At 54.4% G+C, this 22,809-nt stretch overlaps 1 protein-coding gene and 1 long non-coding RNA gene across 2 annotated transcripts in view; both read right to left on the bottom strand.

The window, feature by feature from the left end:
• PRRX2 (paired related homeobox 2) overlaps window positions 1-22,809 on the bottom strand; it is a 42,847-nt gene that overhangs the window by 4,449 nt on the left and 15,589 nt on the right. The window lies entirely within an intron of this gene.
• LOC125083804 (uncharacterized) lies at window positions 3,457-15,068 on the bottom strand. Its single transcript, XR_007122376.1, has 3 exons — window positions 14,982-15,068; window positions 11,087-11,136; window positions 3,457-3,588 (listed from the first exon to the last, which is right to left on the bottom strand). It is a non-coding gene; the product is annotated as an uncharacterized LOC125083804 (long non-coding RNA).

The following is a 22,809-nucleotide window of genomic DNA, read 5'->3' as shown; positions in this document are numbered from 1 at the left end:
ATTTCTGATGGTCAGGACTGGGGGTGGGAGGTGCTACGGGGGTTGACCGGGTAGAGGCTTGGGCGCTGATACACAGGATGAGGACAGGCCCGCACACCAAAGAATTCTCTCGTTCACCGTGCTCACGGTGCTGGTCTAGCAGGACGTTCAGGACGATTGCAAACGCAGGAGTCACACGTGGGGGCGGGGGGTGGCCGGGAACACGAGTGGCCCCAAGGGAGCCGCCTCGTCCCCTGGCCGGGCTCCAGCCTTCTCTCCTCACCCCTCTCCTCCAAGAAAAGGCGAAGATGGATGAGAATGTCTGGTGCCTGCGAATGTCTCTCTGCCCCACATCCCTGTCCCCTGGAGCGGCAAGAAAGCTAAACCAAAAACAACAAGGGCCCACGAGCTGAAAACCGGGTGGCAATCAATAGCCCGAAAGCAGGACAGAAGTTTCTGGAACACCAGCCATCCCAGAGACGATTTCCGCCCCTCTCCAGGCAACGCTGTTTGGGCACACACCCAATGCAGGAGGCATTTCAGCCAAAAAAGGAGACTTTTTCGAGAAGTTTCTGAGCAATTCGAAACGGAGGGTGTTTAAATGAAAACCATTTTGCAGCCTTGGCCCCGCCAAGCGGGCGCCGGAAGAAATTCAGCTCTTTCACCAGTTAAACTGTGTGGTTACTTGGAGCCGAAGCCCTCGCGCAAAGGCATTTAGCGCCGGGCCCCCCCCCGGCAACCCCGGGCCTCCCACACCAACCCCAGCTGGTCTCCTCGCGGGTCTGGGGTCCGCTGTCTCCGGGGTCACATCATGGCAGCGCCAATGGGGCAAGGCTCGGCAAAAGCTGGTTCCGCCCACGAGCGGTGCCAAGCGTCGCCCATGCTGCCACCCACCGAATCCCTGCCCCCGCCCTAGGAGGTGTTACCCTACTGCGCACACGGGGAAACTGAGGCCAAGGGTGTCCCTCTGGGTTGGAATTCCTGCTGGTCAGAAGGCTCCGCCGGCCACGGCAGTGGGGGTCTCTTCCCTCGCCCACCTTGCTCCTAGGGAAGGTGACACAGGGGTCTGTCGCCATCTCAGTCCTGGCTCTAGGAGGCCTGCAGGGTCACGGCACCTCACTGGTGTGGAAATGCCCCTGGATCTCCAGCCTGGCCTGGCGGGCGGGGAGAGGTGGGGGAAGACGTAAGTATGTCTGTCCATCGGTCCATCGGCACCGCTTTGTTCCAAAGGAAGAGCTCCCCTCTGGGAGCCGTGAGCGACAATGGCTTGCCTGAGGTCCCATGAAGTTCCTATGAGGAGCAGAGTTTAACTCGTTGCGGTGCCCAGAGCAGAGGAATTGCTCCATAAACGGTCACTGTCCTTAGCATTGTTGCTTCTGTGCAAGCAGCTTCATGCCAGAGGTCAAAGGTGTTTCTCCCCAGGCCCTTTGGTCCCCGCTGCAGGCAGAGGCTGAGAAGCCGCCGAGGTTGAGGACACCTCAAGCAGCTTCCTGCAGGTGGCCCAGGACTCGAACCCACGCGCTGGCCCTCTGCTTCCCAGCGGATGTGCTGGATATTTGTGACCTGAAGCTCCCACGTCCCCTTCTGAGATATTGATCGCGGCAGGCGCGTGTGTCCCCCAGGGAGGGGGCTCCGCGCTGGGACTTCCAAGCACTTGGAAAAGAAAGAAATACTCACTAAGCCTCCAGCCAGCGATTGCTGGGGCCCTGGCTCTTTCCAAGTCAGGCTGTGCCCCAAATCTCCTTTTGTTCAGTGAAAGTCCCACTTTTCTTCAGCCCAAACCTGCCTGCATTTACACGGGCTGCCCTGGTGCCATTGCCATTACAGGGCTGGATCGGGGGAGAGAGAGACACACGTCTTCGGATGGGGGTTGGGGGGAAGGCCTGCCACGCTCTCTCTCCCTTAAAACCAAATTACTTCGTCCCCGATTACATCACGATACAAAAAAAAAATGACTTGTGCACAGTTTTCTGCCATTAAATTATTTCACACGTACCATTTATTTGGCTGAATGCGGGCCAAAGACATTTAAAAACTCTGCTCTCGGCCAACTGATCGAGTGTTCCTGGCTCCTCTCCCCTGCACCCAGGGTTTTTCTTATTCCGTGTAATTTAAGGGTCTAAACAGTCTGGAGGGAATTAACTGCAAATTCTTCCTAAGACAAATAAACCCTGCCTCTTCGTTTCTGCCTTTCTCAAGCTGTTGAGAGACGCTCTCTGTTTGTTTTTGTTTCAAAAAGTCAGTTTGCGCCTGACCCCGGGGCTGTGGCGAGCTCCAACCCAAATAAATAACTTTTATTAATTAGCATTTATTCTGACCAAGTAAGCAGCCCCTCTCCCCCCTTCCAATGTGATCTCTGCCAACACGTTCACAAAAATAAACAGCGGGTCCCCAGGACCTTGATGTGGATTTAACAAATTAACACCGGGGCCTTCGTCAGAGGAGCTCGGAGCGGCAGAAATATTTACAGCCAGGGAAGTCTGAGGAAGGAAGTGGAGGTGGAGGGCCCGGAGGGGCCTGCAAAGGCTTTGGCCCCCACTCCCAGGTCTCCTGGAAGAGATGAGGGTTCCTTGGAAGGACCCCTGGTTCTCCTTTGTCGGGCGCCAGCAGAAATTCTGCAAACTGCCCTGAGCTGCCACGGAGCGCCACTAGGAGGCGCTGAGGGTAATCTCGCGCCTCCTTGAGGGAGAAGGGAAAGGCCGGACTGGCCAGTGGTTAAGGAGGAAAGAGCCGCCCGCCCCCCCGCCCCCAACCTCCGCTGCCCCCACCCCCGCCCGCGCGCCTGGCCCCAGGCATCTAACTGAAAAATGGGAACAACAAGGAACTCCTCATTAACCCTACACGGGGGCTCTTGGCCTGATTTTACAGATAAGGAAACTGAGGCTCCCAGGGTTAAGGAACGTGCCAAAGCCATATCTGACTAAGAAACGCCGGTGCTGGGGCGCCTGTGTGGCTCAGTGGGTTAAAGCCTCTGCCTTCAGCTCAGGTCATGATCTCAGGGTCCTGGGATCGAGCCCCGCATCGGGCTCTCTGCTCTGCAGGGAGCCTGCTTCCTCCTCTCTCTCTCTGCCTACTTGTGATCTCTGTCTAATAATAAATAAAACTTAAAAAAAAAAAAAAAAAAAGGCCGGTGCTGGGATTTGAACCTGCAGGTGGGCACAGAGCCCAGGCTCCTAGTCCCCCTTGGTGTGGGGCAGCCGTTTCTCCTGCAGGGGCATTTCTTTCTTTCTTTCTTTCTTTCTTTCTTTCTTTCTTTCTTTCTTTCTTTCTTTTTTTGAAAGATTTTATTTGTCAGAGAGAGAGAGAAAGAGAGAGAGAGATCACAAGTAGGCCGAGAGGCAGGCAGAGGCAGAGGGAGAAGCAGGTTCCCTGCCGAGCAAGGAGCCCGATGTGGGACTCGATCCCAGGACGCTGGGATCAGGACCTGAGCCGAAGGCAGCCGCTTAACCCACTGAGCCACCCAGGCGTCCCATGCACGGGCATTTCTGAGGGTCTCTCCAGGGGCTTAGGGTCGATGATACACCCAGGAGGAGGGGGACTGAAGTCCGCAGAGGTGTTCCGGAGCTGGGTGGGGTGCGTGCTGGAGCTCCCAGGCATACAAGCTAGGGCCTGGAGTAGCATGAAGGAGGGAAAGGCGTGCGGGCTGCCCAGCCTGTGAGATCTTCTAGGGCAGGGCCAGGGTCAGGCACGGCCCTGAGTCAGGCCAGCAACGTTAGAAGGAAGAAAGGAGGGAGTGACAGGAGGAAGGAGGAGAAGCATGGTCTCTGGAGGCCTTCCCGAGGCGGCCAGCCCCACTCCAGCCAGGCTCCCAAGCAAGGGACGCAAGAGGTGGTTTCATGTCCAGCCAAGCTGGCCTTGGTCCCGGACACTGAGTGACCAGGCCTAAGACACAAAGGAGGGGCTCAGGTCCTGTGGGGAGATCACACAGGCAGACTTCCTAGCATCACCTCCCTGGAGGCCCCCCACAGTCTCAAGAGGGGAAGACAGGGCTGTCTCTGACCTAGAGAGAAGACAGGGAGAAGCCCAGAGAGGGGCCAGGACCTACCCAGGGTCACACAGCAAAGAAAGCCCACCCTCCTGGCCCGTTCTTTTCTTGATACATCCCCGGTAGCCAGTTGCCAGAGAAAAGGGAAAGAGGAGGTAGCCCCAGCCCCCAGCCCAGCCCTGGACATAGTGAACACAACAGAAGGACGGAGCCTTTCTCTAGAGGGCCTTTCTGGCTCTACCCACCGGATGGGCCTGGTCCTTGGGAGGGCTCAGGGCTGCTGTCCTGGGTTTGCGGCCTCCTTGAGGTTGGTACTCACATTGGACATCCACATCTCTCACTTGGACCCCTGTGTAAACCGCTCCTGGGCTCGCAACCCCTCCTCTCTCCTTCCCTGACTCACCTTCATGTCTCAGCAGAATGTCACCTCCTTCAGGAAGCCATCCCAGACCCCCTGTTGTAGCTGTGTCACCCTGTAGAGTAAATGTGGGGTCACGGGTTCAACAGGGCCTGGAACTTACTATTTTTTTGTCCCTCTGGAACCCATCACAGGGCCTGGCTTAAGGTAAACACTTCACAAATATTTTTTGAGTGTTGAGTAAATGAATGAGTGAACAGCCTGGGAATCTCATGCCCAGACTCCCCTCCCTGCCCCCAGGCCAGTGACCAGTGACAAGGGGGCTGAAGCAGGCTTGGGTTTACCATGGAATCTGGAGGAGACTGGGAGAGGCTCCCAAAGATCCCCTAGAAACCTCAGCAGAGTCCTAGAGGTACAGCTGCCATGCATCTAGGTCTCTCTGGGCTCTGGAGCCTGTCCCTTCCATGCACAAAGGCCATGATGTGCTGCGTATCCTTCCTGAGGATGACCGGACCCCCTCAGAAAACCCAGTAGAGAGGCCTGGACACCAACGGGGTCTGCCTTTCCAGACAATGTGAGCTTCTACACACCCCAGGGACTTTGCCCAAGCTGTTCCCCCTACTTGGGGCACTGCACCATTTCTGCCTGACACAGGCTTACGTAGTTTTTAGTCTGAGCTTAAATTCCCTGCCCTGAGAAGTGTTCCCAGCCCCCAGGCCAGGTCAGATATCCTCCTAATAGGCCCCTGGGCCCTCTCCCTCACCCGCACATCTGTAATGAGGTCGTTTTCTCTTTTGGGTTATCTACTTTGTGCTTGTCTCTCCCATTTAACTCAGCTCTAGGAAGGCAGGGACTGGATTTGCCTTGTCACCTCTGTATCCCCAGGACTGGGCAAGAAGTTTGGTTTCAGAAATATTTCTGAATGGGTGACTAGATAAATGAAGGAATGTCTCATTCCAGAAAACAATGGGAAGTCCCAACACCCAAAGCCAGTTTGCCTTCCCCTCCGAAAGGCCAGACATTGGTTACTTAGATGTGACACCCAAAGGACGCGCAATTAAAGAAAGCAAGATGTCGCGGACTTCATCAAAATTCAAACTTTGGTCAACAACATCAAGGAAGTGAAAAGAATCATATGTTCCGTAAGGGGTTTGTATTTAGAAGATCTTAAGAACGCTTAAACTCAACAATAAAAAGACAAATCATCCAATTAAAATTGAGCAAAGAATCGGGGCATCCCGGGTGGCTCAGTCAGTTAAGCGTCTGACTCCTGATTTCGGCTCAGATCACGATCTCAAGGTCGTGGGATCGAGCTCCTTGTTGGGCTCCACGCTCAGCCCTGGAGTCTGCTCCAGATTCTCTTCCTCTCCCTCTGCCCCTCCCCTAGCCTGTGCACTTTCTCTCTCTCAAACAAGTAAAATAAATCTTAAAAAAAAAAAAATGAGCAAAGGATGTGAATAGACATTTTTCTAAATAAATAAATGACCCACGGGCATGCGGAAAGATGTTCACCGTTAGTCATCAGGAAAATGCAAATCGACACCACAATGAGACACCACTTCACACCCAGGAGATGGCTCGCATCGAAAGACAGATAACAAGTGTGGGCAAGTGTTTGGGGAAATGGGAACCTTCCTGCACCACTGGTGGGAATGAGAGATGGTGTAGTCACTCGGAAAAAGAATCTGACAGGTCTTCGACAGGGTAAACGCAGAGTGACAATCTGACCCAGCAATTCCACTCATAGGTATATCCCAAGAGGAGCGAGACACAGAGATGCACAAAAGCTTGCATACAAATGACCGTTACTCATAACAGCCCAAACTTGGAAAAAACCCAAATGTCCATCAGCTGATGAATGGGTAAACCAACCGTGGTCTGTCCACACAAGGGAATGTCTTTTGACTGTAAAAAGGAATTAAGCGCTGATTCATGCTACGACACGGACAAACCCTTAAAAACATTACTTATGTTTTAAAAATATTATGCTGAGTAGTGGAAGAAGTCTGTGCCATCCATGAAAGGCTGCATAATGGATGATTCTAATTTTAAGAAATGTCCAGGGGTGCCTGGGTGGCTCAGTCGGTTAAACGTCTGCCTTTGGCTCAGGTCATGATCCCGAGGGCCCTGGAATCGAGCACCAGTTTGGGCTCACTGCTCGGCGAGGAGCCTGCTTCTCCCTTCCCTCTCCCTCTGCCTGCTGCTCTGCCTACTTGTGATCACTCTCTCTGTCAAATAAATAAATAAAACCTCAAAAAAAAAAAAAAAAGAAAGAAAGAAAGAAAGAAAGAAAGGAAGGAAGGAAGGAAGGAAGGAAGGAAGAAAAAGATAAATGTCCAGAAAAAGTAAACCTACAGAGAGATCTCAGTGGTTGCTAAGGCCTGGAGGTGGGGAGGGTCGGGGTGGGGAGGGAAGGAGGATGACTAAGGGGCACAGGGGTTTTTGGGGGGCTGATGGAAAGGCTCTAAAATCGTGGTGATGGTCGCACAATCGAATATATTAAAAATCACTGAAGTGCACACTTCAAATGGTATGTGAATTACATCTCAATAAATTGTTCTGTAAAAAGAAGTACAGGAAAAAGCGGGGGGAGCAGAGAGAGCCTCTGGGATTGGCAGAGAATGATAAGGAAAGGAGCCCCCCTGAACTGGGGTGAGGGGACTCTAGGAGAAGCCTTTGAAAAATGGGGTCATTGGGCCCAATGAGGGGAGCAGAGACAAAGCTACTGGGCAGAGACTATCTGTGTCCTATTCTCAGGCAGAGAAAAAGGCCATGAGGTCAAGGCCAGCTCAAAGGCTCTGGGTTTCCAGAACCTCCTCTCATGCCTCCCCCAAGGCTTCTGGGTTCCAGGGCCTGACCACCTCTGGCTTCAGCAGCCCAAGAGCCCAAGTGTTCAAATTTCCAGGCTCCTCTGGCCACATCTGTGTTGGCCAGACTTCTCCACTCCCCAGACCCCAAAACCACCTCCAGAAAGTGGGGGCACCTGGTTAAAGTAGGGCCCCAGGGGGGATGGGAGCCGGGGAGTCATTCAGGAGGGAAAACAGCAGCCCTCGGTTCAGAATTGGGTCTGAGAAGGAGGTTAGCCTCTGTCCGTCTGGTTTGAATCTAAGGTTGGTGGCCAAATGCCAAATTTATTGTAAGACCTACATTTTAATAAGGAGTTGGTATTTGGAGGAAAGCTGCCCTCGTTAACCATTTCCAGGCCAGGGTGAAGTCGCTGCTCCGGGCCCAGCGTGGGGTTTTGCCTCCCAGTGAGGAGCCCGAGGGCCTCTCGAGGCCTGGAGTCAGCACCTGCTGGGAGTCAGGGTGGGCGCTCATGGCTCGGAAGCGAGATGTTCTCACTCCCAGTAGCTTGGTTCTGCAGCCGACCAGCAGAGGCTCTGGGGTTCAAGCCCGTGACGTTTGTCTTCTCAAGGACTCAGACCTTTTTTGCAGATTGGGAAAGAGGCACGGGGTGGGGGGCACTGACCTGGCTAAGGGCTCCCAGAAAGGCGGTGGGATCCCAAGTTCTACCCACCACAGTCCCACCCTGAGGATACACGTTTGCCTCCTCTCTGCTCCCTCTGGGCCGGGGTTGGGGTTGGGGTGGGGGTGGGGGACTTAGGAGCTGAGCCCTGACCCAGCAATTGGGCATGCCTGGGGGCAGCGGGGGACAGGCAACCAGCAGCCCACCCAGAGAGCAAATGATTCCCTCCCCCTCCCCCTCGGGTCCTCAGTTCCACCGTCTGTGCAATGGGGTGACTATTCCTCCCCGTCAGAGTGGCACAGAGAGGACAGAACCGTCGGGGCTTTCCTGAGAACGGGCTAAACACGGTGGGACTTTACACAGACAACCGTTCCCCGCACTAGTGTCCTTCCCAGCCGAAACCCAGGTCCTGGCTCACTGGTCCTTCCCCTCTTTCGCCGGTGAACCCCTTGTGGAATCTGAGGAATTCTGTGGGCTCTTCCCCCAGAAAAACACAGGTGCACGCACAATTTCACGTGGAACTCGGGGTGATTCATAGACTCGCTGAATCCTGTCCGCGGACCCCGCCCTGCACAGTCAGCTTCATGGAAAGTCAGATTTCTTTGGCCCCAGAAGAACCTGTCCCTCTGGGGGTCCCCAGGGGCCCCATCCCCACAGCCAGCAGCCAAGGCTGAGGCCAAGGCTATGGGCCCCTCCTCAGGGGCTCACGGAACCCTGGCTTTGGGACCACGCTGCGCTCCCCGAGAGGCTGACCTTTAAAGTGTCGCTGGAGGGTTTTCATGACCCGCTTGTGAGTTCCAGCCACGCTGGAAAATGTGTTTGAGGCTCGGCTCTGAGGAGCTCCCAGGGCCTTCTGGAGTGTTCAAGTCTGTCTCCTCACCACAGCACGGCCTGTGGGTGAGGACAGAGGACTCCTCCCCCGCCCTTTCCTTTCCTTTCTTTTCTTTTTTTTCCCCCCCTATTTGGCTTCCATTTACTCAGCTTTATTACGTGCCTGGCACTGGGTTAGAAAGTCCTGCCTTCTGAAATGGGGAAGGCACCGTCATTAAGCCTTGTTCTCAGTGGGGGACAGTGGGGGACACTGAGGTTCAGAGAGGTGAAGTAACTGACCCAGGTCACACAGCCAGGCTGTCTGTCCCCAAAGCCACCGTTGGTCTCTGGAGGAAAGCAGCTCTGGTTAACCATTTCTAGACGGGGGTGAAGTTGCTACTAAGGGCCCAGGTGGCTTTTCTCTCCTGCTGTAGAGCCCCGAGGGCCTCCTGGATTCTGACTGGAACAAAGCTGATCCCTCTGCCCATACTCGCTCCCCCTCACGGGCCCTGGTGCCCTCGAGGCTGACAATCCCCTGCCATGTGTCAGCCTGTCTGCACCCCAGCACCCACTGGTCCCACCAGCAGCGGGCACACTCAGAACCCGGGCCTAGAGCCATCTGTGACACCACTAGCGTGTTCCTGCTCACACCAACCCTGACTCTAGAAAGTCCTCTGCTATGGTGAGCCGTAATCCATCTCCCTGTGGGTCCCCCCACCCCGTTGTCTGGGGGCTCTTCTCCAGAAGGGCTGCTGACACTGGAAGGCAGTTCTTCCGATGCCTTTTTCACGCATGACTCTGGGAACCTGCCGGCCCCTCTCGTCTCCCCTGGGGTGCCCGGTGGTGGGACCGGCACCAGATCTTCCTAATTTCTCACAGGGGTGTCCACTGGCAGTTCGCCTCAGAACTTCTGGGAAGCTTATTAAAAATGGACATTCCCAGGGGCGTCTGGGAGGCTCCGTCGGTTAAACGTCTGCCTTCAGCTCAGGGTCCTGGGATCGAGCCCTGAGTCAGTTTCCCTGCTCAGTGGGGAGTCTGCTTGTCCCTCTCCCTCTGCCCCTACCCCCTGCTCAAATAAATAAATAAAATCTTTAAAAAGAAAGGAAGGAAGGAAGGACAGACATTCCCATCCCATCCCACGGGATTCCAATCCAGGAGTGGGCTTCAGGACAGCAAAGCAGGAATGACACAGCTGGACAGGAAAAATACTGATTCCTGCTTTAGCTCTACCCTGTTCCATGTGGTAGCGGCTACTCTAAATTTGCATGGATTCGAAGGGTGACCTATAAATCCCGTTCCTTGGTCCGCCTAGCCACATTTCAAGGGTTTAGTAGTGACACGTGGCTAGTGGCTCCTACACCGGACAGCACAGACAGGGATTAGTCACCATTACAGAAAGTCATATCAGATGGAGCTGCTCTAGATTTCCAGGTTTTCTTCTCTCTCTCTTTTTTTAAAAAAAGGTTTTATTTATTTATTTGACACAGAGTTAGAACACAAGCAGAGGGAGAGGGAGAAGCAGGCTCCCCACTGAGCGGGACTCAATCCCAGGACCTGAGCTGAAGGCAGCCACTTAACTGGCTGAGCCGCTCAGGCGTCCATTCGTCTTCTTCTTTTAATGGAGAGGGAACAACCACAATAAGGACCAGCATTAAAGGACATTTGAGAGGAGAAAAATCATCCCTCAATCCCACCATGTCGACATATCTGTTTAATTTTTATTTTGTGAACTTTTTAGCCCATCTCCACATGTATCCAGCTTGCACGTGAGTCCACTTAGAGTGTGCATGAAAATAATTTTCTTTTTTGGATGGGACATTGATGAAAAGGGCAGGATTTTAAGATCAGACATACCTGGGGACAGCATGTATGGTCGCACAGGTTGTGCACTGCACAACTCCAAGGGCACCATCCCCACAGATTGTACTGTAGCTGGTGCCCCCTCTAGTTATGCAGTGAGCAACCCTTTAGGCCATAGCTGCTTTCTGGAAATAGCTGCATTTAATTTCTGGCTTCACGTTGCACCAGCTACATGAGCCCTGTGGACAAGCGGCTTCACCTCTCTGAGTCTGGTTTCCTCAACTATAAATGGGGACAGCAGTACCTAAAGTGCTTAGGCAATGCCTGGCATCTAGGAAGCACTTGAGTCACTTCACTATTATGCTGGTGACTATTACGAACTTACGATTTTTTAAAAGATTGTATTTATTTTATTTGATACTGAGATAGAGTGAGAACACAAGCGGGGCGGGGGGTGGGGCAGAGGGAGAAGTAGGCTCCCGGTTGAGCAGGGAGACTGATGTGGGGCTCCATCCCAGGACCCCAGGATCATGACCTGAGCTGAAGGCAGACAGTTCACCGACTGAGCCACCCAGGCGTTCCTCTACCTCACAATTTCATGGGGGCAGATTCAGCGAGATAAGGCAGGTAAAGTGCCTTTTGCTGGAAGTGGCACAGCCCAGGGCTGAGCTTGTTGCTTGATACTCACTTAATCTCCTCCCTCTTCGACAGGATCCATCCATCTGTGCCTCACGTCACCTAGTGGGGACACCAAAACTGCTGTGGGACATTTAGGTTCTTTACAGTTTTTCTCTATTGTAAATGATGTGGAAATGGCTCATCTCTTTGTCCTTCCCCTGGATTTCCAAACCCCGCCTACTTCAGGGGAAGTTCTCACAACAGGAGCCTCCTCTCTGTCAGGACCTTCCGGCGCTTTCTGGCCACCTAGTCAGCCAGAACAGACTCCCCACACAACTGTGAAGGCCAGTTCTCCCAGCACACTGGCTAAGAGCCAGACTTTGGAATCAGCCTGCCTGGGTTCAAACCCCAGCTTCACTGCTGTGTGACCCTAAGTAAGTTACAACCTTTCTGTGCTTCAGTTTCCCATCTAGCAAATGGAGAAAATAATATATCCCTCACAAAGCTGGGATGAGGACTAAGTGAGTTAATGTATATAAAATTCTTTTTTTTTTAAGATTTTATTTATTTATTTGACAGACAGAGATCACAGGTAGGCAGAGAGGCAGGCAGAGAGAGAAGAGGAAGCAGGCTCCCCACTGAGCGGAGAGCCTGATGCGGGGCTCGATCCCAGGACCCTGAGATCACGACCTGAGCCGAAGGCAGAGGCTTTAACCCACTGAGCCACCCAGGCGCTCCTATTAATGTATATAAAATTCTTAAAACAGTGCCTGGGACCTCGTTAAGTGCTAAATCATGTTAGCCATTAGTGTGTTTATTTGGAGTCAGGTGGATCTAGGTTTGAGTCCCAGACTTGTATGTAGTGGCTGTGCAACCTTTTGGCAAGTTGCTTAACCTCTCTGAACCTCATGTTTGTATCTGTGGCATGGAGACTTTGGTTACTGAGAGGCACACTCTCAATAGTTGTAAGACAACTTTTCCCTGGAACCAGTGCACACACACGCTCACACACACACCCACACACAGAACAGGGGCTGCCCTGAAGCTATCCCAGGAGTCTGTCCTTCATGGATGCTTCCAGAGAAGCTGGGCTGGATCCAGCAGGAAGCCCTGCCAGTCACTGACTGAACTTGTCTCTTTAGTCTCAGCACCTGGCACACAGTAGGTGCTCAATAAATACTGAAAGAAAAAATATATGACCAGCTGAAGGCATGAATGCATGAATGTATGAATGGAATTTGGGTTCCAGGGGAGGTAATCCCAATTCTGTGCCCACCCAAATATGTGGAAGACTTTTATGCACTACAGATTGGGATATGTATTACAAGATTTCCTACTTTCCTGACCCTACTATCTGTAGAAACTTAATTTATTTATGTTTCCCTAAATTTAGGGGAGGAGCATGACTCAGAGAAATCCCTTTTCCAAAGGGAAAGGCTTCAACCTAGCTTTGCCTGCACTCAAGGTCAAAGGAACAGGGGCATCATTCTTCTCGTAGGGGAAGTGGGTAGGGGGGGCTGCAGCCTCGTCTGTCTGCCCTGAAAGGCGAGGGATGGTGTGACTGGACTGGAGGGGCAGGCAGCTGGTTATCCCGATGTCCTCTCCAATGGGGTCCAGCATCCTCCCTTCCTAAAATTTGGGGACCACTTTGTTCCTTGAGCCTCCAAATGCAAAGGAGATTTGATCCAGAGCCCAAAGTTTGACGTCTGGAGTCCAACAGCCGGGGTTGGCATCCCACCTCCCAGCTCTGTGACCTTGAGCTCATCACTGCTCCTCTCTGGGCCCCGGTTTCTTCATGAGCCATGGATGTGTTCCAACAGGATGAGGGAGCAGCCCCTGCAGCACTGGCCAATGGCCAGAGCTTTGGCCCTCTAGGTGTCACCCCCCACCCCACGCCATCCAGAGCCCCTGGAGATGGTGCAGGAGTCCCCACCCCACAGACACCTAAAGGGTATCGCCTCTCAGGGTTCATGTGTATGTGGCTGACTCTCCCTTCCCCTACTCAGCATCCCAGCTCCCCACTTCCAGAACAAGGAAGCCTGCAAAGCCAGGAACATCCACTCTTTCCACATATCTTCAAAGGTTTTCTATGAAGTACTCTTCCCACAAGTCCGAGAAGGATTGCAAACCAAGCAGACCACCCTAGACCCCAAGGCCCTGGGTGAGGCCGCCTCTTCTGCAGCGGGACTCGGCCGGCTCAGACGGACACCGCCACCGTGTTCCGTGCTTCCTCTCTGCTCTCAGTGTGGCCTCCGTCTTCCCACCCCCAACCCCCATCTTCCTCAACCCTGCTGCTGGGAGGGGTCCTCTCCTGCTGGGAGCATTGGATGCCCTGGCTCCGGAGAGCCTGGAAGCCAGTGCGGGGTGGGTGTGACCGACAGCTCAGCTCCCTTGCTCACCAAAGGACTCCAGCGGAGGCCGGCGGAGCAGGGGGTAGGGGATGGGAGGGGGGTAAGGAGGTGGTCCGGAAGAGCAGGGCACCCCAAGCTGCCTCGGAGGTGGGGGAGGGGCAAGGGCCTGACTCACAGCCTGGGCTGAAGACCACCCTACGGTTGACCCAGACAGGGTGCCAAGCTGCTCCGGGCCTCAAAGAAATCTTTGTTTACCCCGGTGGGTGAAAAAGGCCCCTGGCGAATCCACGTGTTTAAAAGTCGCCAACCCTTACATTTCCTTCGCCCCATTTCCTGCTCCCCTCCCCCCTACTCTGGCCTTTCTCAGTATGGCCCAAACTCCTCATCTTAGGGGAAGCTCTGACTCAGAACTTTAAAAAATCTTACACACCAACTTAAGAAAACAAACTTGGGGGTGGGGGCGGGAAGAGTCCCCGGTCCTAGCGGAGTGGGGCGGGGGGACTGGGCTTTCCGAGAAGCCATCACTCCCTCCTGGGGATCGGGCCAGCGGGCTGGGCGGACCCCACCCGGGGAAGCCCTGCGTCCCCGGGGGTCGCTTTCCCCGCCCGGCGGGGCGCGTCGGCTCTCGGCTGCCGGGTGGGGCCCGGGGTCGCCGGTGCGCACCCGCGGGTCGCGGGTCGACCCGAAAGCAAGGGGGGTGCCCGGCCCGGCTCGCCAGCCGCCGCCCGCCCCGCCCGGCCATGTGCGCGCCAGCCCGTGCGTGCGAGCCCGCCGCGCCGGTGGCGGCCAGAGCGGCGCCGCGGCACATCTGGTTCCAGGCGAGCCCCTGGCGCCTGCCTCGCCGCAGACCCGCGGCCCAGACACACAGACGTTAATAGATCGGCGCGCCCAGCCCCGCGCGGCCCGCGCCCGCCGCCGCCAAGCTGCTCAGTGGGAGTGCGAGGCGGCCGCCCGCGCGGGAGGGGTGGGCGCGGGGCGCGCGGGGGCCGGGGCGCGGCGCCCGCCCTCCGCCTCCCCTTGCAGCCGCCCCTCTGCCCTCCGGCTCCCACACCTCCCTCCCACCTCCGCCCCCCCCAGCCTCCGCTAGGTCCCGGCTTGGAACCCTGACTGCCTTTGCCCGTCCCGGGAAGCCAAGTTCACGGAAATCCACCCCCCCATCCCCTTCCCAGTTGGCGACAAGCATCGCCCGCTGGCCCCGCGCGCACGGCGAGCCAAGCGCTGGGCTGGGCGCGGCGAGGGCGCAGCGCATCTCCGCGCCCGATGGCCCTAGGAGACGAGACGCTGCTGCCATCGCCCGCCCGTTTCACAGTTGGGGAGACTGAGGCTGGAGCGGTCACTCGCCCCACGTCACCCAGCGAGAAGGCAACAGGGCTGGCCTTCAATTGGGCGGTTGGACTCCATCATTACCCCCCACCCCCAGGCAGATCCGCACCGGGTTTCGCCCCCTCCTCAACTCCTAACGCACACACTCGGAGCCCAAAGTCACCTAAAATCGGTGGCAACACAGTCCCTTACCGGGTGAGCGCCCTCCCCCCAGACCCCGCCCCCCTCCCTAGAGAACCTTTCCTCAGCTGCGCCCCAGATCCTTTCACTGAGGTCCTTCTACCCACGCACCTAGAGGCCGCGAGGCTTCTGGGGACTCCCCAGCAATGTGGATGGATTCTTTCTCCTGGCAAGGTTCCAAGACAGCCCCTCATTCAGAATTTGCCCCGGGAACGGAAGGGTGCACTCCAGGCCCACTCTTGCTCTGGGAACCATGGGAACCGCTCTGCTTTGGAACTTCCTTTTATTATTATTATTATTATTATTCAAGGGTGTATGACACGACATACTTTTGCTTTTTTTTTTAAGATTTTATTTATTTATTTGACAGAGATCACAAGTAGGCAGAGAGGCAGGCAGAGGAAGGGGGGGAAGCAGGCTCCCTGCTGAGCAGAGAGCCCCATGTGGGGTTGGATCCCAAGACCCAGGGATCGTGACCTGAGCCCAAGGCAGAGGTTTTAACCCACTGAGCCACCCACGCGCCCCTACTTTTGCTTTTGAAAGGAAGTTATGATCTTTAGAAACTCCAGATTCTGGATTAAAGGATCTCCATCTGAGTGGGCTAAAGCGGTCAGAGTGGTCATGAGTTTCTCTCCACTTCATACATGCATACATACATGCATACACACACTATGCCTTTAGCCTCTAGGGGTAAGCATGTGTGCTTGCAAATTGCAAGTAATTTGCTGGCTCCAGGTTAAATTTTAGCATACCCCCCGCCCCTCAGAGGAGACTTTATAAGAAAACGGACCCACATCAAAGTACCACGCTTGCCCTTAAACGAGGAGAATAGTTGTTTTGTTGTTGTTGTTGTTTTCTGAGCTGCTCACACCACGGAAGAGTTCTGTCCTGAACTTTCCTGTTAATACCCTCTAAATTCACTTGGGGGGGCTTGTTAACCTGGGGCATCAGAAATTCTGGGTTTTGGAGAAAAACCACTTTAAAAAAAGTTCCCAAGCTGAAGGTAATAGGCTCTGTAATGGCTTTGGTGAATGTCCCGGCGTTGGAAGCCTGTCTGTTTTAATTTTCCAGCCAAGTCTCATGTTAAAAGTTCTGGGCTGGGGGGCTCCCCGTCCCCCACCCCACACCTCCCCAACCAGAATGCGGGGCCAGGAGAAGAGCAGAGTGGTGCAGGAAGGGGGAGGTGCCAGCAAACTGGAGGCTCCTAACCCAGCTCCCAGCCCCTACTTCATCCCAGCCCCTACTTCACCCTCCTGTGGTGAGACACCCCCCACCCTACCCCCCATCCCCTGGTAAGACATGCTGAGTGGGCCTGGGGGCCGGTGAAGGTCAGGCCACCGGCCAGGACAAACCAACACTGCTTCCAGGTGTAAAAACCAAACCATCAAAGCAAACTGGCCAAGTAGAGCCTGAGCAAAGTGACCGTGGACTTGGAGAGAAGCCGGTTCTACAGCATCTGCCATTTCAGCGTCTTATCTCTCCACCAAGGTGGTTTCTCCTGCTATGAGAGCTGGTGGCAGGTTCTGGTCACTGAGCTCTGTCCCCTTGCCTTTCCTTCCATTGGTGGCCTCCCCTCCCTCCTCCTTAGCCAGAAACCTGTGGACGGGAGGCCGTTTACAGGTGCCCCGTCCATTACTCCAGGGTGGGAGGTGGAGGTGGGAGTTCCAGAACTTTCAGGCCCAGGGACTCTGTGAGGCTCTGGCCCCAAGCAAGCCCAGTCACCGGTCTGTGCGGTGTTGAGATCCTCCCCGGGGTGCCGGGTAACCCCAAAGATTGAGTGGTGGGAGCCTTGGCCCTGCACCTAGCCCTCTCTGTGTGGCCTGGTTGCATGGCCCATTCCTTCTGTATGGCGAGTCCCTTTCATCTGGAAGCTGCAGACATGCAGAGAGCTGGGGAGTGGCTGGTGAGGGGAAGACCAATGACTCCCCCACCCACGACCCCAGCCAGAGGCTTGGCCCAGCCACAAAGCTTTTGCTTGACTACCAGAGCCATGCCCGGACACCATACTAGTTATCATGATTCTGGAAGGAGCTCCCCCAGCGGCCCTCCATGGAGACCCCTGTGTGCCGGCTACTTCACACACAGGACATTGCAGAATCCTCACACCTGCAACCCCAGCAAACAGATCCCCATCACTGACCCATCATGCAGATGAAGAAACAGGATCTGAGAGGACTATTAACTTCTTTAAAGTCACACAGCCTATTCATGGAGGATGAATCAGGGACTCACCCCCAGCCCCACCCCATGCACCAGACTTCAGCACCAGAGCTTCTAACCACTGAACCACTGAACCGCCTCCTGGCAGGACAGCATCCATGTTCCTGCTGAGCATGGGTGAGTGTGTGCGTCCCTCCTCGCCCAGGCGGCCCGCACAGACGTCGCAAGGGGCTTTGGGGAGCACACAGACCAGGGCTGACTCTTCTGAACATCTGCTAGTAGCTGCCTGGAACACTGTGTTAAGAGAGTCTGAGGAACCCTGGGTGATTAGCCTTGTTGGCCATGGGCTCAGGAAGGGGGTATTTTGACAAGAAAGTGTTTGTCAATTCTGAGCCTGGCTCCAGCGTCCTGGTTTTATAAATGCAGGAGACGGGAGCCCAGAAAGGAGGCATGACTAGCTCGAGGGCTCTGGGGAGACGGGAGCCCAGAAAGGAGGCATGACTAGCTCGAGGGCTCTGGAAGAGTTCTGAACAAAGGCGGAGAGGGGACATGGTCCTCTCTCAAGGGCGGGGGACCTTGCTCTCCTCTCGGGGCGCTTTCCATCTCAAGAGTGGGGCTGCAAAGTGCCACCATCCCCCTGCCCCTTGGCCCCTGACACGTTCTTTTGGGAAGTTTCACGTAGGTCACAGAAGTCCGTTTGGAGAGAGAGATGTTCAGTTCTGCCTCTTTAAGGAAATGAACGAGCAGCAATTTGGCACGACCAGGAAGCAAACCCTTGTCCAGGGCCTCAGTGGAAGCAAGAGAAACCATCCTACTTCCTTTGATGCATTTATATTAGGGACAGTGTTCCACCTCTAGCACAGGAATTTCACACTGCTAGGTCATGACAGCAAGGCAAGTTTTGCTCTGAGAGAATCATTATTTTTAAGATACTACTATGACAAAGTTCTTTTACAAAACTAAATTAGAAACAATCTGATTTTTTTTTTAATGGGCCAAAGACCTTAACAGACACATCACAGAAAAGATACAGATAGCAAATAAACATGGGAAAAGATGCTCAACTTTATGTGCTGTTAGAAATTGCAAGTTAAGGGTGCCTGGGTGGCTCAGTGGGTTAAAGCCTCTGCCTTCGGCTCAGGTCATGATCCCGCATGGGGCTCTCTGCTCAGCGGGGAGCCTGCTTCCCTTCCTCTCTCTGTCTGCCTCTCTGCCTACTTGTGATCTCTGTCTGTCAAATAAATAAATAAAATCTTAAAAAAAAAAAAAAGAAATTGCAAGTTAAAAGAACAAGGAGACACCAGCACACACTTACTAGAATGGACAAAAGCCAGGACACTGACGACCCCAGATGCTGGCAAGGATGCAGAGCAACGGGAACTCTTGTTCAGGGCTGGGGAGCATGCAGAACCAGACAGGTGCTTTGGAAGAGTTCGCCAGTTTCCCTATGAAATGAACCCGATTCTGAGCATAGGAGCCCGGAGTCAGGCTTCTTGGTATTTACGCAGAGGAGCTGAAAATATATGTTCACACCAACAGCTACATGTGGATGTTTATAGCAGCTTTACTCATAATTGCCCAAACTGGGAAGCAACCAGGATGTCCTCCAGGATGCGAGCAGATAAACCATGGTCCAGCCAGACAACAGAATAGCATTCAAAGTTAAAAGAAATGAGCCCTTGGGGTCCCCCGAGGGCTCAGCCAGTTAAGTGTCTGACTCTTGATTTTGGTTCAGATTTTGGTCTCAGGGTCCTGAGATCAGAGGCCCAAGTGGGGCTCCGCACTCAGCAGCCAGTGTGCTTGACATTCTCTCTCTCCCTCTCCCCCTGCTTGTGCTCTCGCCCTAAAAGAAGAAGAAGAAGAAGAAGAAGAAGGAGGAGGAGGAGGAGGAGGAGGAGGAGGAGGAGGAGGAGGAGGAGGAGGAGGAGGAGGAGGAGGAGAAGGAGAAGAGGAAGAAGAAACAAAGAAACAAAATGAGCTATCAAGCTATGAAAAGCCACGAAGGAACTTTAAGTGCACACTACTAAGTAAAAGAAGCCAATCTGAAAAGGCCACGTGTCATATGATTCCAGCTATACGACATTCTGGAAAAGGCAAAAGTCTGTAAACAGTACAAAGGGGTTGGCAGCCAGGAGAGGGAGGAGCAAGTGGAACACAGGATTTTTAGGGCAGAGAAACTATTCTGTACGATACTATCAAGGGGGATGTCTGTCATTATCTACTGGTCCAAACCCTATGGCCTGGGTGACAATGATGCAACAATTTAGGTTCGTGAATTATAAGAAACGTACCAATCTGGTGCAGGGTATTGTGTGTGAGGGGAGGGGTTATGGGTACTCTCTGTACTTCCTGCTCGATCATGCTGCAAACCTGAAACTTCTTCAAAAAATAATAATAATAAAGTCTATTTAAAAGGGAAAACAAGCGGCGCCTGGGTGGTTCAGTGGGTTAAAGCCTCTGCCTTTGGCTCAGGTCATGATCCCAGGGTCCTGGAATCGAGCCCCACGTCGGGGTCCCTGCTTGGCGGGGAGCCTGCTTCCCTTCCTCTCTCTCTCTGCCTGCCTCTCTGCCTACTTGTGATCTCTGTCAAATAAATAAGTAAAATCTTTAAATAAATAGATAAAAGGGAAAACAAAAAGGAAAAAAATTAACTACAGCCTGTGGTGTGCTGCTAGATGTTTAACAATCGGTCCTCTGTGAGAAGGGACCCTGGATTTATGTTTGTCAATTTCTGGGGTATAAATACTTCCACCACGGCCAACTTCCAGCTATAACATGACGCCAACGAAGTCCAGACTGGGAGGACAGGCACAGAAGCACCCCAGGAGAGACACTATTTGCACCATCCAGATACCATAAATGCAAAAAATCCCAAGCCTTATAAATCGTAATCAGTGCAGTAAACTGGTAAGGGGCGAGTTTTCAGTATATATCGCCTTTGTTTTCAAGACAGCTTGTGTCATTGTAACTTTATTTAATTTAACTTTTGAGAACATCTGTCTTTGGCAACTAGCTTCCAAAATCCCGGGCAGTCTCCTGGCGGGCACTCGTGAAGCAGCACAAGCGGATGCTGGCCCGTCCCTGCGGTTTCTGAGCACCCAAGGGAGGTGGTATCTGTTTTGCCCATTTCCGAGAATCCCTGTCCACGCGCAGGAGGAGGGTTTTGTCAGCGGTAGCGTCACAGTGTACGGGCCATTTTGGTTTGGAAACCAGATATTGTATGGATGGTGAGAGCCCCTGTCTGTCCCCCGAGAACTGCCACCCTTGTGGGGGGGGGCTGTCAAGCCCCCACTTCCTGCTCCGTGCTCGCCAGGGTTCAGGCCCTTCCCAGTGATTTGATGCAACCTGTGTGTTTAACAAAAAACCCGCTGAACACTGGGGTCTTTCTAAAGTGACTCATCACCCTCAAGGGTGTGCCCAGAGGGCTGAAAAGTCCTTCAGAGAAAAACTCAGATTTCCTACCAATTATCAGGGGAAGGGGGTGCATCCCCCCAAAACAGAGGTTGCGAGGGAAGGGGAGGATGGGTTGGGTATGGTGGGAGGGATGGAGGCCGCAGGACAGAACTGGGGTCCTCACTGTAGCTGCTCAGCACAATCCCTGGGTGGAGATTTTAAAATAAGAGGCCAAGTCCCCCCCGCCCGCCCCGCCGCAGCCCTCCAGAGTCTGACTCAGGCTCGGAGCCTGGCCATGAACACTCATCAAGCACTCACACTGTGCAGTCGGGGGGGGTCGAGAACCCCTCCCTGACAAGGCCAAGTGCATGGTCTTGGGCCATCCAACTGGCCTAGTTGAGCCCCTGTACTGTGGTTACAGGCCACTTAGCCAAAATAAGCCCATTTCTCCACCTGCGAAGTGGCTTGTCCCAGGTGGTAACTCAGGTAACCGAGCATCCCAGTGCCGGGCATAAGGCAGGAGAACGAGACACGCTGGAATCAGTCTGCGCACATGTGCAGGGCGCTGAGCCCAATGCACCGTGCTGGGAGACCGACACTCTCATTGATCCCCCTTTTCCGGGCAGGGAAACCAAGGCTCAGGGACAATGAGGACCTGCCCGAGGTCATCCAGCTAGCTGGTTGGCAGAGTCAAGATTCAGACCCGAGCGGGCAGGCTTCTGCTCAGAGAAGACGGGAAAGTTGAAAGAGGAGGGATTTGAAAAGCAGGCGGAGGTGTACTAAGGAGAACAGGAGTGTCTCCCGGTGCCATGAGCCCAGCAGCCCTAAGCCACGGGCCTCTCGGAAAAGAACAAGGCGGAACACCCCTGCCCTATGCATACCTCACCTCCTTCCTGGGAGACCCTCATTGTCCTTAACTTCTGGGGAGTCTCAGCAGACCAGGCACTTTCTGTTCCGTTCTATGAATGAGAAGGAGCGGTTTGCCCAGTCGGAAGCCAGGCGGCCGAGGGTGGTGAGGCACGAACTCTGAACACAAGCTTCCACTCATCCTGCAAGACTCCACGTGAAAAGCCCGGAACGCCTTGCGCATATGTCTGCTTCTGCCTCCTCGGGACTCACTTTCATGCTTGCGCCCCTGTCCCAAGTCCTACAAGGCTGTGAGCTCCCAGCTGCCTCCCTGGGCCCGTGTGACTGAACGGAGGTAGACAGAGCAGCTGAAATGTGGACCCAGGGAGCCCTGCCGGCCTTTCTCCTTCAGACTTGGTTAGACCTCATCCTGACGTAGATGGTGCATCATCGAGAAAACAATGAAGTTGACGTGTGCTGTTGCAGGGGTTCAGGGAGGGAAGGGAGGAAGGCACAGAGGGAGAGGGAGAAGGAGAGGCAGAGCGGGAGGTGGGCAGCGCACGCTCTGCGCCTGCGCCATGGAGCCTGGGTAGAGGAGGGCTCTTCAAACAACCCCCCCTTCACATCGGGGGGCCCTTCCCACCCTCAAAACCCTCTCTCACCCACCCTTAGAGACGGTGCAAGGGGGATACGGTTGTTAACTTGCTTCTCAAGAGGGGAAACAGGTCCAGAGAGTCTCCATGCGGCCTGCCCAAGCTTGCCCAGCTGGGATCTTAGCTAGAGTCTCCCTGCCCTTAGCTCCTGGGCCATGCCACTTGTCTCCTTCCAAATCTCGAGGGGGTATAATAAGAGGATCCACTCCACCAGGTTGTTATGATGATTCCAGGGACTCGGGTCCAATGACCAAAAGAGGCCACAAATCAGGCTGCTGGTTCTGCAGCCTGGGCAAATCATGTCACTGCTCCGTGCCTCAGTTTCCCTGTCTGTATAACACGTGATCCATGGATGGCTGTGAGGGCTCCGAGGGATGACGTCTGGAAAGCAGTCAAGATAGGGGACCCACAGTGTTGCTAGGGCTGACAAGCATGGCGTGGGCCCTCTGTACACCTCACCTCTCCAGAGGGGGAGGGCTGTACTGGCCAAGCTCCCTGCCAAGCCACGAGGCCCATCTTTGCCCCTCCCTTCTATGAAGCGTCCCTGAATGTCCAAGGCCTGGCAGGCTCCCAGGACTGAGGGAGCAACCTGCTCCCTCACAGTCATATGTCCCCACCCCCTCTGCAGGGGGCTGCGCTGCGGGTGGGTGTCCCTCAGCCAGCACCAATCGAATATGGAAAAGAGTTGGCAACAGGCTGGGCGCATTTGCTTAATTCTCCCCTAGCCAGGGCCTGGCCCCCACCTGGGCAGCTCTGATTTCATTAGCATTCTGCTGAGACCCTCCCCCCACACCAGACCCACAAAGGCCCCCCACTCACAAAATCAGGACGCTGGAGTGTTTGCAGAGCGGAGGGCAGGGGAGGAGGGGCTGCTGATTGTGAAGACA

This window comes from Lutra lutra, chromosome 13, assembly GCF_902655055.1.
Source record: "Lutra lutra chromosome 13, mLutLut1.2, whole genome shotgun sequence".
Taxonomy (NCBI): domain Eukaryota; kingdom Metazoa; phylum Chordata; class Mammalia; order Carnivora; family Mustelidae; genus Lutra; species Lutra lutra.
The sequence above is the reverse complement of the archived record's forward strand: the minus strand, read 5'-3'. Positions and strand labels throughout refer to the sequence as shown.